Source organism: Equus asinus, chromosome 2 (genome assembly GCF_041296235.1).
Source record: "Equus asinus isolate D_3611 breed Donkey chromosome 2, EquAss-T2T_v2, whole genome shotgun sequence".
NCBI lineage: Eukaryota > Metazoa > Chordata > Mammalia > Perissodactyla > Equidae > Equus > Equus asinus.
In genome coordinates, this window is record NC_091791.1 from 140,850,582 (window position 1) to 140,865,220 (window position 14,639).

Sequence of the window (14,639 nt, forward strand, 5' to 3'; positions counted from 1 at the left end):
CATCTAAGGCTGCTTTTTAGCTTTGACATTGAAAAGCATCTATAAACAAAATGATTCCCAAACAGTTCTTTGTTGTTCTAAATTGCTATTTCCTCTAAATCAGAAGTTTATTCTTACAATAGGTCAGGCCTCTGTGACGCTGGGCAGAGTTGCAGGCCAGGTTCTTGAGAAAGTTAAATACACATCCTTCGCTGGACATTCAGATGAAAATGCAGGAGGAGCAGCCTACACAGTATGTTCTATACCCCCACCTCCTACAGCCTGGCAACATTGGGCTATTTTTACTTTCTGGAACTTGCTATGTACCTTTGCCCCTCCACTTCTCCACGTGTCTTGGGTTCCCTAGGACACACTCTCTTGGATAGGCTTGTGTGTAGAAGGGTTTTTGAGGATGTTCTTAGGAGACATACCTGTCCTGGAATGAAGGAAGCAGAATTGGGAGAGGAAGGGGCTGACCTGTGAAGCAGCCACACCAGAGGCCTCAGCCGAGCCCACACAGTGCTCTGGAGCTGGGATGACCATTTGGAGTTGCCCTCAACTGAGGCAAGTGGCTGGGCCTTTCTACTCACCTATTGATCAGTCCTTCCCCTGGGAAGGGGCCTAACATGCAAGTCAGTTTCCTCCAGTTGAGGGCAATTGCCATGAGCCATCAGCATCCACCACTCCCTGACTCTAGGGGAGTGAGAGGGCTGTGGGCAGCAGCCTACAGCATCCACCACAGTGCCTTTGCTCATGCTCCTCCCGTGCCTTCCCTTATCTCCTCAGCTTCTCTCTTCCCATCACCATCATTGCCGTGCTTCTCCCAGTGTTTTCACTGTTCTTTGTGTAACCAGGAACTCTCCAAGGATTGCTTTTTGCATCTCTATTGCACCAGACATTCACATGGTGCCCAGCAAGTAGTGGGAAGGAAATAGCACGTACTGAGTAAGAGTGAGGTCTCTGCATCAGACTATGAGTTCAAATCCCTCGGCTACCAATTATGGGGGTAATCAAGTTCCTTCTCAACCTGTAAAATGGGGAAAATGGTCATTATCACTGCGTTATTTAGGTTGTTTGGATTACATGAATGATTTAAGTAAAACACCTGACACATGGCAAGTGCTTAATAAAGGAGAGGAGCAGAGGGGGCTGTCTGCTGTAGGCCTTCCTCACTGACCTATGGGTAAAGATCTGTCTCAGGAGGGGAAAGGAGAGGAGTCAGGGAAGAAGAAACTGCTGGGAACTGTAACCAGGAGAGGCCATCCTGGAGGAGCCGTGGGCCCTAGCAGTGTAGAGGGGTGGGGGAGAAATGAGGCCAGGGGCTGGGGATGTGGTGGTCAGAGTATGGACAGCAGGGAGGACCCTGTAATGGAGGGAGTGAAGTTGAGAGGAAGACCCAGGGGCAAGCTTAGCCTGGCTGTGGGACCTGCGTCCTGTTTCAGAATGTCATCAATGTCTTAGCCCTGCATCAGGACGTTATCTTCCCAAGGATCTCTGAAAACACTCCTCCACTGTGTTTATTATCTCCCACAAACAACATTCTCAGCAAATAAGCAGACAGACATATCATAAATGCCAGGCGTTTCCTCCCTCCCCCGTTTAGATTTCAGGACAATGCATTTATCACTGTTGCATCACGTGGGCCACGACATATACCTCTGAAAATAGGAAACAGCTTGATGAGAGGGGGCTGGAGAGCCTGGCTCGCCTGCATCCTGTCTCCCACAGGGCCAGGCTGGGCCCGACACCCCACTGGAAGCCCACTCTCCATCCCCTCCCTCAACACCACCATCCAGGAGAGAGACACTTTCCTGTCCTGGGTGGAGGGAGACCTTTGTCCAGCCTATAGGAGAGTGAAAGGGAAAGATACTCTCCAGCTCCCCTTGCAAATTTCTTTTTTTCACTGTTTTTTAAAGATTGGCACCTGAGCTAACATCTGTTGCCAATCTTCTTTTTTTTCTTCTTCTTCTCCCCAGAGCACCCAGTACATAGCTGTATATTCTAGTTGTGGGTCCTCCTGGTTGTGGCATGTGGGATGCCACCTCAGCATGGCTTGATGAGCAGTGCCATGTCCTCGCCCAGGATCCGAACCGGCGAAACCCTGGGCGGCTGAAGCTGAGCGCGGGAACTTACCCACTCGGCCGCGGGGCCGGCCCCCGCCTTGCAAATTTCAACAAAGCCTCCTAATATGGCTCTGTTCAACATGTTTATGTTCAGATTGTGGGCATTTTATTTTATGTTTTGTCATTTTATTCCATTTTGCTTAAAATCCTATAGATACAAACAGATCCGAACATGCCACGATTTAAAAATCCTTAGAGCAGAATGATTTATTATCAATACTTGACTAAAATAAAGACCCCTCAGTTCAGCTGGTCTGACATATCATTCTGGTTGGACAGTTTGAAATGGACAGAACAGAACCCAACTTCAGGCAAATAAAAACTAAAATAAATGGTACTACTTGGCAGAACCACGTACCTTCATTCATTCACTTATAGAGCCATCCATTCATTTACTAATTCAATGGTAAATGTGTTAAGTATATGTTAAGTACTGTATCGAGTTCTTTCACCATGCCCAGTATTGTCCTAGGACTGTAGGAAATGCAAGGATGGGGAAGAATCCTGTCCTCTCTGGGGAAGCCTGCAGTCTAGATGTGAGCAGTGGAGAACGGGCGCAGGGCTGTGTGAAAGAATATTCATTTGGAGCCTAAGACAGTAGCAGAAGACGCAAGGCGGGGAGAATGGCAGGGAGGGTGGCTGGGCCGGCCTAACACTCAAGTATACACAGAGCCTTGGTGGCCATGAATTTTGCCGTTCAACATTGTCCTAAAGACACTGGGAAGCCACTGAAGCATTTTAAGCAGAGGAGTCCCACAATGACATGTTGCCATCAGACTGTAAGTGGCACCCCGAGACTATGAACAAATGAGGGATAAAGGCAAAGAGCATGGCTTATTGGGTTGTACATCCCTAGCCATCGGCACGTGGCACACAAAAGAGGCTCAATAAATATTTGTTGAAGAATGAATTATATCTTAATAAAGATATTACCGAAAAAACAAAGAGAGACACACTGACACACATATTTGTGGATAAAACTTTTATATACACACACACACATATGGATTGCCAGGCCATGGGGAGGTCCAGTGGGGCAGTGTCATGACTCTGTCACAGAGACAAGCAATCTGATTCTCAGGTTTTCTCTGAGAAAACAGGTGAAAAGACAAAGTCAATAATAACAAATCATAGCTAACCATTGCTGACAGCATCTATGAACCAGGCACTATAGAAAGCTTTACCCATATTATCTCATTATAAATACATATGCATATATGCATATATATAATTATATTGCATCACTCCCAGTGAGGTAGGTGTTCTCATAAACTCCAGTTACAGACAAGGAAATGGAGCTCTGGAAAGATGAAGTAACTTGCCCAAAGTCTCACAGGCTGTAAGGAAAGTGTGGGGACACAGCCAGGCATCCTGCCCCTGAGCACATGCACTTTACTCCTGGTCTACGCCTCCTGCCCTGCGGATGGGGCCTGGAGGCGCAGGTGGAGGACAGTGGGATGTGAGGGCACTGGGAGGGCCTAGGCAGCTGTGGTCTCAATGATGGTGAAGAACTGGTTCTGTGAGTGTGACAGTGGCATGCAGAGCTGCAGCATAAACTAAGGAATTTGTGGTTACGACTCTGACATAGTTCTTGGAGGTGGGATAGTTAAAGCTTGGTACATTCCAAGGTATGGAGTAAATGGGACTGAACAAAGAGCATGGGGGTTGGTCACAGGGCTTTGACAGTGGTGACAGGTTGCTCATCATCCCAGATGGCGAGATGATTGAAGTCTTCCAAATCTCAAAGCTCTGAGAAGTTCAGAGTGATGTACACACCAAGGACACATCCCTGGGGGAAAGTTCAAAGGAACTCTGTCACTTACCAACCAAACATGGAGACAAAACATGCCAGAACCAGGATCCTGTGAATGCAATTACTTCTATCAGTGGTTCCCAAACTTTCCATTACCAACAGCAACTTTCAATAATATTCTCTAAGAATAGCACATTTGGAAAGATGTTGTCTATCCAATTACCTCTTAATGAGTAATTAACCTGTTTTCAACATTTTCCTTAATCAGAGAGATATATAATTGCCTATTAGAGCTTCTGATCAGTCGAGACCACAAACCTTGCCTGGCTGGGTTGTTAGAAGCCCCAAGCCAAGAAACAATGATTTCATCATCAGCTAAGGCAGCGGTGCTCGGGAAGCTTTAGAATTTCTTTCTGTCAAGCTTTCCAAAGTAGTGGAATGGCCTGCAGTTCCCCCAAGGACGTCTGCATGCCCCTAAGTGTACACAGGACTTGGGTCTCAAACACTGTCCTCATGTTGTCTCCTAGGACTAGCGCTGGCTTGTTACAGGCAGTGCGGAGGGTGGTGTAGCTGTGGTTTGGAACCCTGGAGGACAAGATGCTGGATTGGGCCAGAGTTTGAGACCCTGGAGGACAAGACACTGCTTAATTAATACTAAATGGAGGCTAACGCATTGAAATTGCATAAATACCTCTCTCCAACTTTCTAGAGTGGTGCCAAGTTGGTGATTTTGTCCTTTTCAATAAAGGTAATTCACTAGGTCTAGAGTCTAGATTAGTGATGTCCAATCAAAATATAATGTGAGCCATTTTTATAATTTTAAATTTTTATGAGTCACATTTTTAAAAAGTAAAAGGAAACAGCTGAAATTAATTTTAATAACATATTTTATTTAAGCCAACATATCCAAAATGTTATCATTTCAAGACTAATATTAATAATAAATGGTAAAGTAGCAATGAGGTATTTTATATTTGAGGGGTGCTAAGTCTTCAAATCCAGTGTGTATTTTACACTCACAGCACATCCCAACTTAGACTAGTTACATTTCAAGTCCTCAACAGCCACATGGGACTAGTGCCTACACAGCTAATAAGAGGGGGAGCCAGAATTAGGACCCCTTCCTAAGACCCCAAGTCAATGATGTCCCTGCTGCTGCACAAGCCCTCTTTTTGTTCCAACACAAGTAAATGACTTCTCTGAAGATACCCTGAAAGGTCACCCAGCCCAGCCACCCATCCAGGGTGCGGCTGCCTGCTGATGTAGCCTAGGGTCTGCAGGGACATCCCAGTACCAGACAAAGTCCCTTGAAGAAGCTAGAGCCTGGGGACCTAAACCCCATTCATTAGATGACCCCTTTCTAGTGGCCATCTAGAAGGTGTGTTTCCCACTGGGACCTTTCTGCTGACCTTCCAGAACTTGGCACCCAAACTAGGTTTATCTTAGCTCCTCCCAAGGGTCTGTCTAGCTCCTCTGTTCAGGTGCGCACTCAGTGGCTGTTTTCTACCCTGCGACTGGGAATGAGATGAACAAAGCAGACCCAGGCCGGGGGAAGCATAGAGAAGCAATGGAGAGAAAGAACTTTCAGGCTTCCCTATGGTGTCCTAGTCCCTGGCTCAAGTTCCCTGCCATTGGGCTCTGTGAGACATCCCTCCAACTCTAGGACAAGTCCTCCGTGTCGCTCATGGTAGTCCCAGTGGGTTTGGAGTGGTTGCAGCCCACTGAGCCTCACAGGCTAGCTTCACCCAGAGGCCCCAGAGCACATTCCAGTCGGGCAGGAGCCACAGGCTCTGGGGACCACGGCCTTCATTCTGGTTCCTCTTCTAGATGGCAGTGGGGTCACTCCAGATTCTCCCACATCCCTTCAGCATTTCTGAGGACTTTGTTAACTCACATTCCAAGCCCCTTTCAGGGAGAAGGACAGAGGAGGGCATGCAGCTCCCTCTGGACGGTCTGCGGGACACACTGGGCTCTAAGCTCCTGTTGTCTCCTCTGCACCACCGATCAGGGCTCGTGGCCTCTAGGGACCACTGGGCTGCCCACCTCACATCCAGAGCCCTGTCTCCTGAGAGCCCTAAGCTGCCCACCAAGTCTTCCCAATCCCCAGTTAGTATCCATGCTCCATCTTCTGCCTCCCACACCCTTCACGTCTACATTTAGTACCTTCTTCCTTCCGCCTCGCTCTAATTGGGCAGTTGCCTGCCTGCCTGACTCCCTTATTGGTTGTGAGCTCCTTGATGGCAAGGACAGCATTAATCACCTTTATTTTCTCAGGTTTCTCCCTACCTACTTTCCTCCCTGTGCCTAGCAAGTAGTAGGTACTCCACACAGCTTCGTTAAAGGAAGGAAGGACAGGATGGAAGGAGAAAGGAAGGAAGGGAAGAGAGAGAAGAAGGATCCTTAGGCCAGTCATTTAAAGTACGAGATAACATCTAATCGCATTAAATTCTGGGCCAGACTTGGCTCCAGCAGGACCTGCCCAAGGGAACGCAGCCAACCATTGCTCCTGCCATCCAAACTGCAGCCGCCCCGGTGCAGCCAGCACAGCCCAGAATGGCATCTTTTTCCAGGAAGCCAAGAAGGCTTGAGCAGGCAGCCCCCATCCTTCAGATCCTGAGCTGCCTAGGGGATTACGTAACTCTAATTCATTTCTGCATATGCATCTGCTGTGATGTTCACGTCTGCGTGCAGGACAGAAACAGCCTTTAAAGGGAAGTGGACATTCAAGAATTGAAACCAAGACATTTAGAGATTTAGAAAATGGACCTAATGCCAAGCAAATGTTTTGTGAGAGCCTAGTTGTTCCAGGTGGTCCGCTGGGCACTGGGAAGACAGCAGTCAGCAAAACAGGCACAGACCGTATGCTCATGGAGTTTGAAGTTTGTTGGGGCAACTGTACAAACCAGACTAAAGAAAATCAAAGTCTAAAGGCAAATAAATATTAAGCATTTATTTTGAGAGGCAAAACTGACATAACAGAAAGAAGTTTGGCTTCAGACAGAATCAGATTCAAATACTGTTTCTGCAACTACCAGGTGTTGACTTTATTAAAAAGAAATCAAAATTATATATAATCATGGTTTTAAAAGTCCACTGGTTCTACAAGCTTTATAATGAAATTATCATTCTCCTGTTCCATCCTCTCTACCCTGATTCCAACTCTCTACACACAACCACTTTTAACTCTTTTAGCTATTTCATCTGGTATTTATCTCTACATATTTAAACAACCCACTTATATGGCTACATCTAGATTTTGTTTAGATTTTAGATCTTAGCTATTGACTTTCCCTGTGGAAGCTGAGGTTTTGGTCTCTTAAATCTCCCTGTGCACTTCCTCTTCCCCATTGTCCAAATAGAGCTATATTATCATTTTGGTTAAATCAACATTCCGTGTTTACACCTTATGGCTGTGGGATCATTAGGTCATGAAGTGCACTATATAGTAACATTTTCTTTCTTACGTAACTTTTTGCTTTTCCTTCAGTTAACAATGATCACCTTTTCTTCATTTAAGTCTGTATTACTTATTACTAACCCATCACCAGCTTTCCTTCAAGAGTAGCAATCTCTCAGTATGACAAAACTCATTTGGGCCTGTATCAATGGCATCTTTTTTCTGGTGACAGCCCCACCCACTTTCTGGCAGAACCCTCCAAACGCCTGCTCCCGCCTGGACTGGTTGTTTCCCAGGCCAACCCCACAGCACCACCCTGGGGCTTCCCTTGCCATCATCCTGGGGATTCTTCGGGTGTATCTCCTGCGATGTATCACCTGCTTCCTTTATTTCATGTCTTCCTCTTTCTTAGACAATCCTCTAATTTTGGAGGAACACACCCAAGGGTAAAGAAGAATTAAAGTTTTTAAGATTTTGCATGTATGAAACTGTCTTGCTTCGTGATGTGAATGTGTATAGAATTCTAGGTATAGAGAAATAATTCTCTCTTAGAATTTTGAAGACATTACTTCTCTAGCATCTAGTTCTGCTTTTATTGAAAAGTCCACTGCCATTTTCATTTCTGATAATCCCCTTCCCCCGACCCCAGAAGCTTTTTCGGTCTTCTCTTTGCTCTTAAAGGTCTGAAATTTCATGATTACCTGCCTTGTTGTGGATCTATTTTCATGCATTGTATTTGGTGCTCTGTGGACGTTTTGCAACTATACATTCGTCATACATACATTCATTATGGGGATACTGCTTGAATTACATCTTTGCTACTTTTCTCCCTTCCATATTATCTGTTCCCTCTGTATGGAACTCCTATTATTTGGATGTTAGACGACCTGGATGGAGCCTGTAATTTTATTATGTTTTCTCTCTTCTTCTCCTTGATGTTGTTATTCTTCTACTTTCTGGGTGATTTCCTTAACTTCATTTTCTAACTCTTTATTTAATTTTTATTTCTGCTATCAAACTTTGAAGTCCAAAGATTATTTCTGTTCTCTGTTCCCTTATTACAACCTCCTGTGCTTGAGTATGTATTTTCTGGGGATCGGCCAATCACACGACCTGTTGTTGTTGCGCTGGTGGTTGTTTCCTTCTGCTGCCTAGATTGCCCGTTTCTTCCATGTTCCTCTTGGTTTTTTCTTTGTCTTTGTTTTTCTCTGTCTTTAATATTAGCGGTTTCTCTCAAATGCCTGAAGACCCTTGACTGTCCACTCATCTTTGAAGCAGGGGACTAAGTAGCTGATGGGCAGCCCTTTGTAGGCGAGGGTCCATTGACTGTGGGATTCCCCAGAGGGTAAATGACTGTGCCCTTCACTGGGCACTCCTGATCCTCAGCATCTCTAAGTTCCATGCCCTGAGCCAGTCATCTTCCCCAGAAAGGAATCCTTCAGGCTTCTGCCTGGGAGATGTCACCCTGGCTGCCCATGTTCTTGGAGCAGGGTGGTGAAGGGGCCAGTGGTCTCACTATTCAGAGTACACTGTCACTCAATCCCTGGTGTAGCATAGTGCCTGGTCCTCAGTCAAGCCACTGCCCAAAGCCCACAGCTCCATGGAACCAATGCCTACTCTTCTGCTAGGATGAGGGAGAGGATTAAGGGGGAATCTAACTGTTTCATGTACAAACTTTCAACAAAATCTATTTTAGCCCCATTTGTACCCTGTTTTCAGAGGATGCTGTGTATTTCAAGCTTCACTCACTGTCTATCTAGGTTATACCATTCTCTGGTCTGTTAAATTGACACTTGTGCATCTCTACCCAGCTTTCTAGATTTTTTTGCCATTGTTTACTATCTCCTTCTCTTTTATTGTTGTTGTTTTATGGTATTAAAAAAATCTCTTGTGTTATTTTAGTGGAGTTTCAGGAAGGAGCAGTGGTAACTGTGTGTGTTCAACCTGCCATGTTCAACCAAAAGTCTAACTGTGTCTCCTTGGTGAGCTGCTTCATGTCTCTAGACCTCTTCTCCCCCAGCTGGAGAAGGCTGCCAATAATACATATGTCACAGGACTGTTTTAAGAATAAAATGAGGTACTGTTGTAAAGCACTACGTATGCTTTCTGGCACATAATATATGCTCAATACATAATGGTTACTATTTCAGTTACCAGATCCACTCTGAGAAAATGGTATGAAACACAGCAAAAAATATACAGGTTACGATCAAGTAGAACTTCTTAAATTCATAAAAATTAGATACTGGAAGTAAATATTTGTTAAAGATGTCATCTTTCCACACCTATAAAATTTAAAGAATACGATAAATAGTCATATCCTGGGTTATTTTAGATATAGTCCTTTCCAGAAGCAGAGAACTGGATGAGATGACCTCTGAAATTACAAGGAATCAATTCATCTCTGATGAATAAACATCACAGGGAAATAGGGCAATAGGTAACATGGCGGCCCATTGTTCCTGGATATTTGAATTACTTTATTTCCAGGCTGGTGGCTCGTTGGAATATTAGAACTCTTTCTGAGTGATATAACGCAAGGACAGGAAACATACAGATGAATTATACCAGTAAGTGGTGTAGGGTAGAACTGTGAATGTGTATTTGCATTAAAGCTAGAAAATAAATTGGAATTTAAACAAGGAACACCCAGCCCTTAGACTGACCACAGGGCCTTCATGAACTGGGATTCTGGACTGCTCAGGCCTAGGAAACCCACAGCTGGGCTTTGAAGGGGCTTCATCCATAAAGTCTGGTGTCTTTTTTATCCAGGGTGGGTTGACATAATAAAAAGTTCACACAGAGAATACTTGAGAATATTTAAACTTCGTGGAGAGAGAGAGAGACAGGAACACGGCTCTCTGAGGCATAATCATGCTGACCATTTTCAGAGGAAATTAATATACGTATTGATGCTAATGTTAGGGGAAAACAATTGTATGCAATTTATTGATGATGAAGAAACATTTGACAAGAGTCTTTTGCAAAGGGATACTTTTAAGGAATCCATGGTTGTGAGGAATGTCCTGTCAGGCATAGAGAACCGGCTTATGGACAAGAAGGAAGGGGGGTTCACAAGCAGGAACTGCCCTCGTGGAAGAACTGTAAACCCCAGAGGCTTCTAGATCCTGGGCCTAGCACCACTCTTTTGTTTCTTTTACAATTTTTCAAAAAAAATTTCATTTCAGTTATTACATCTTCAATCTTTAGGAAAATTAAAAATAACATAAACAAAACAAAAAAATTCCTTGAAATCCTGCCACCAATCTTAGCTTTTTCATAAATGATCCTTGTATAAGAGGAAAGATCTAGAAAAATCTTCTGGCTTGAACAAAGTGCTACGTTCTGACAACAATGCGAAGCTTATGGCCTGTGCATAGACGGGGAGTCCTCAAAGGGCAGATTTGAGGGGGCCTCACAAGCTGTTCTACCCTATTGTAGGGCCTGGCATTCTCACCGTTACAGATTCATTCATACAAGGCAAATATTAGGACTCAGTGAGTCCCCTGATGAAAGGCCAACCTCTTATTGGCCATTAACACACCTCAGCGGGGTTACTTTGTTTTAATAAGGCCAGCATCTTTGAAAGCAGAAAACAAGGCCCTGAAGGAAAGGGAAGTAGTACAGTGCTTTGTAAACTGTAGAGAGCTGTACAGAGAGTGTTATTATTGGTCCTAAGCAATGGGATTCTAGACAAAAGCTGGAGCCTCTGCACTGAAGTTATTGGACTCATCGGTCACCAATGCCAATGAAAGTCATGTATTAACAGGAAAACTATGAGTCACCAGGGATGATTGTGTAAACAATGTATGCAATCATGAGTCATGAAGGCCTAGCATGTGTGCCGACTTGTCACAGCTGAGTTGAGAATTTCCTCCGCACTGTGGAATTGTGAGCTGGGCAGCCATTGGTCCAGCTGGCTTGTGACTGCCTGGCTTTTAGAGATTATCATAGTCACTGTGATGAAAAATGCATGAAACCCTCCTACAAGGCTAGAGTGGTTGTAAAATTATTCAGCCACTTTGGAAAACAGTTTGGCAGTTCCTTAGAGGATAAACATAGAGTTACCTTATGACCGAGCAATTCCACTCCCAGGTATATACCCAAGAGAATGAAAAACATATGTTCAAAGAAAAACTTGTACATTAATGTTCATAGTAGCATATTCATAATAGCCAAACAGTGGAAACAACTCTAATGTTCATCAACTGATGAATGCACAAACAAAACATGGTATATTCACACAATGGAATATTATCAGCCATAAGAAAGAATGAAGTACTAATACGTGGTACGAGATGGATGAACCTTGAAAACATCATGCTAAGTTGAAGTCAGACAAAAAAAGACTACATACTGTATGCTTCCGTTTACTTAAAATGCCCACAATAGGCAAATCCATAGAGACAGAAAGCTCATTAGTGGTTGTCAGGAGCTGGGGGGAGGGGGAAATGAGGAGTGACTGCTAATAGGTATGGGGTTTCTTTTAGGGGTAATGAAAACCTTCTGAAATTAGATGACAGGGATGGTTGCGCGACTCTATGAATGTACTAAAAACCAGTGAATTATACTCTTTAAATGGGTGAATTGTATGGTATGTAAATTATATCTCAATGAAACTGTTATTAAAAAAATACTTGAAAATCCAAAGACTGCTTATTTTTTCCCATCTGGTGCCCAGAAAGATCTTAGCCTCCCTCCCAATACACCAAATACACATCAGCAAGCAGCCTACAGGAAAAGGTGCAGATCAAGCGGGATGGAGTAACCCGGGTGGGAGACTATTCCCCCAGGAAGCTGCCAATGCTATTTTTCTTTCATAACTGACAGTGAACACGTCTAGGCCTTTTCATTTTCAGTGAAAACCCTGCATAGACTAAACAACAGAATCAGCACACAGGACCAGCCCCCAGATTACTGCTCTGGCTTTCGATTCCTGTTTCAGGAAGGAAGAAGGCCAACTCCACAAGCCTCACCCTGGCAGGTATGTGGAGCAGAAAGAGGAGCCAAGAAATATTGATGTTGATGGAAGAGACAGAACCACACCCAGCCAGATGCTGCCAGGCCGGCGCTGAGTTCCCCTCAGTCATGTGAGGAAACAGAATGGAGATAAACCAGTGTGATGCCAGGAGCCTGTCAGATGGATCTCTTCCCAACCAATCCTACTTCCTGCTGACAATTTTACTCCTGTACGCACAGCTTCTAGCGTAACACCCAGCATATGTGGGAGCTCAATGAATATTTGTTTAATGAATTAATAGCAACATCACTTAAGACGGCAAACAAAAAGGAAACAACTTAAATGTCCACCAACAGACTATTGGTTCCTATACGTTTACAATATACAGTAGTCCCCCCTTATCCGCAGTTTTGCTTTCTGTGGTTTCGGTTACCGCAATCAACCACAGTCTGAAAATATTAAGTGGAAAATTCCAGAAATAAATAATTCATAAGTTTTAAATTGTGCACCTTTCTGAGTAGTGTGATGAAATCATGCTCTGTCCTGCTCTGTCCCGCCCAGGACATGACTCATCCCTCTGCACAGCATACCCACGCTGTATAAGATCCCCACCCGTTAGTCACTTAGTAGCTGTCTCAGTTATCAGATTGACTGTCGCAGTATCACAGTGCTTGTGTTTAAGTCACCTTATTTTACTTAATAATGGCCCCAAAGCAGAAGAGTAGTGATGCTGGTAATTTGGATATGCCAAAGACAAGCTATAAAGTGCTTCCTTTAAGTGAAAAGGTGAAAGTTCTCAATAAGAAAAAAAACTGTATGTTGAGGTTGCTAAGATCTATGGTAACTTTTATCACAGCATATCGTTACAGTTGTTTTATTTTATTATCAGTTATTATTGTTAATCTATTACTGTGCCTAATTTATAAGTACACTTTATCTTAGGTATGTATGTACAGGAGAAAACGTAGTATGCATAGAGTTTGGTACTAGCCGTGGTTTCAAGCAATGACTGGGGGTCTTGGAGCACACCCCCCATGGACAAGGGGGCACTGCTGTATCCAGCATAAGCCAGTTATTTCTATTTAATCTTTCTATGCCTGAATTTTTCCTTTTGCTAAAAGGGAGAGAGTAATGGTACCTATCTCATAGGGTTATTGTGAGGATTAAATGCGTTTAGGTATGTAACCCCCTGGCATATAGTAAGTGTGAAATAAATGTTAACTACTAGTGTTATTCCATGGAATACCGTGCAGCTGTTAGAACTATGCAGAGAAAAGACATTTTTATACATGGAAAACTTCATGATAATTTGAAAAGCAGGTTATGCAATAGCGTAAACAGTATGATTCCAAATTTTACAAAATAAACATGCATACAGAGAAAAAGCCTAGACAAATATACACGAAAATATTAACAATAGTTATTTGTAGATAGGGAACCCAAGGTGACTTTCCTTCTTCTTCTTATCTGTATTTTTTAACAATAAGCATAAATTATTTGAGTAAGTGAAAAAGTTAATAAAAATTTCACTTGATGCGAGGGCCAGCCCTGTGGCTGAGTGGTTAGGTTCTCATGTTCTGCTTTGGCGGCCCAGGGTTCACCGGTTCGGATCCTGAGCACAGACCTACACACCGCTCATCAAGCCATGCTGTGGTGGCATCCCACATAGAGGAACTAGAATGACTTACAACTAGCATATACAACTATGTGCTGGGGCTTCGGGGAGAAGGAAAAAAAGAGGAAGATTGGCAACAGATGTTAGCTCAGGGCCAATCTTTCTCACCAAAAAGAAAATTCACTTGATGCAAAAAAAGCATTAACACAATAATTCCTATTTGGGGATACTATTCTAAGAAAATAATGCCAAATTACAAAGAAAATATCACCTATATGAATCAGGTTAAGTATTTTCTATACTTTATGGAAAAATATATAGTGATTTAAAAAGATGGTCGTGATGTTCAAAATATTAGATGTTCAAAAATGTTAAAAAACCTTAGAATAACACTTTACAAATATTAGAAAATGCTAGTGACATTAAGTAAATTAACTAGGATAAAAATAACTGGTATCTGATCTCAAGCATATAACAAAAGAGGATAAATATCATAAGCAGAATAGACTAGAAAGTACTACAGAAAAACATAAACAGGGAAAATAAAGCATCATCAGCAGGAGCCACATTCAACTCTCTGCCCTTGTTGATTAAAGTTAACTATACTTGTCACCTTTTGACCAGAACAGGTGGATTCTTTCTCAATGATTCAAAAATTAACTTAGAAACCTCTAGACTTATTAGACATCAGTAGGGGTGTGGCAGGATGCCATCTTACTCAGGACGGCCTCGTGCCAATTCCAGCCTTTGTCTCAGTCAGAGCTGGTCCCTGCTGAAACCCAGTGGGCAGTGCGCCATGAGGTCTGGTTTGA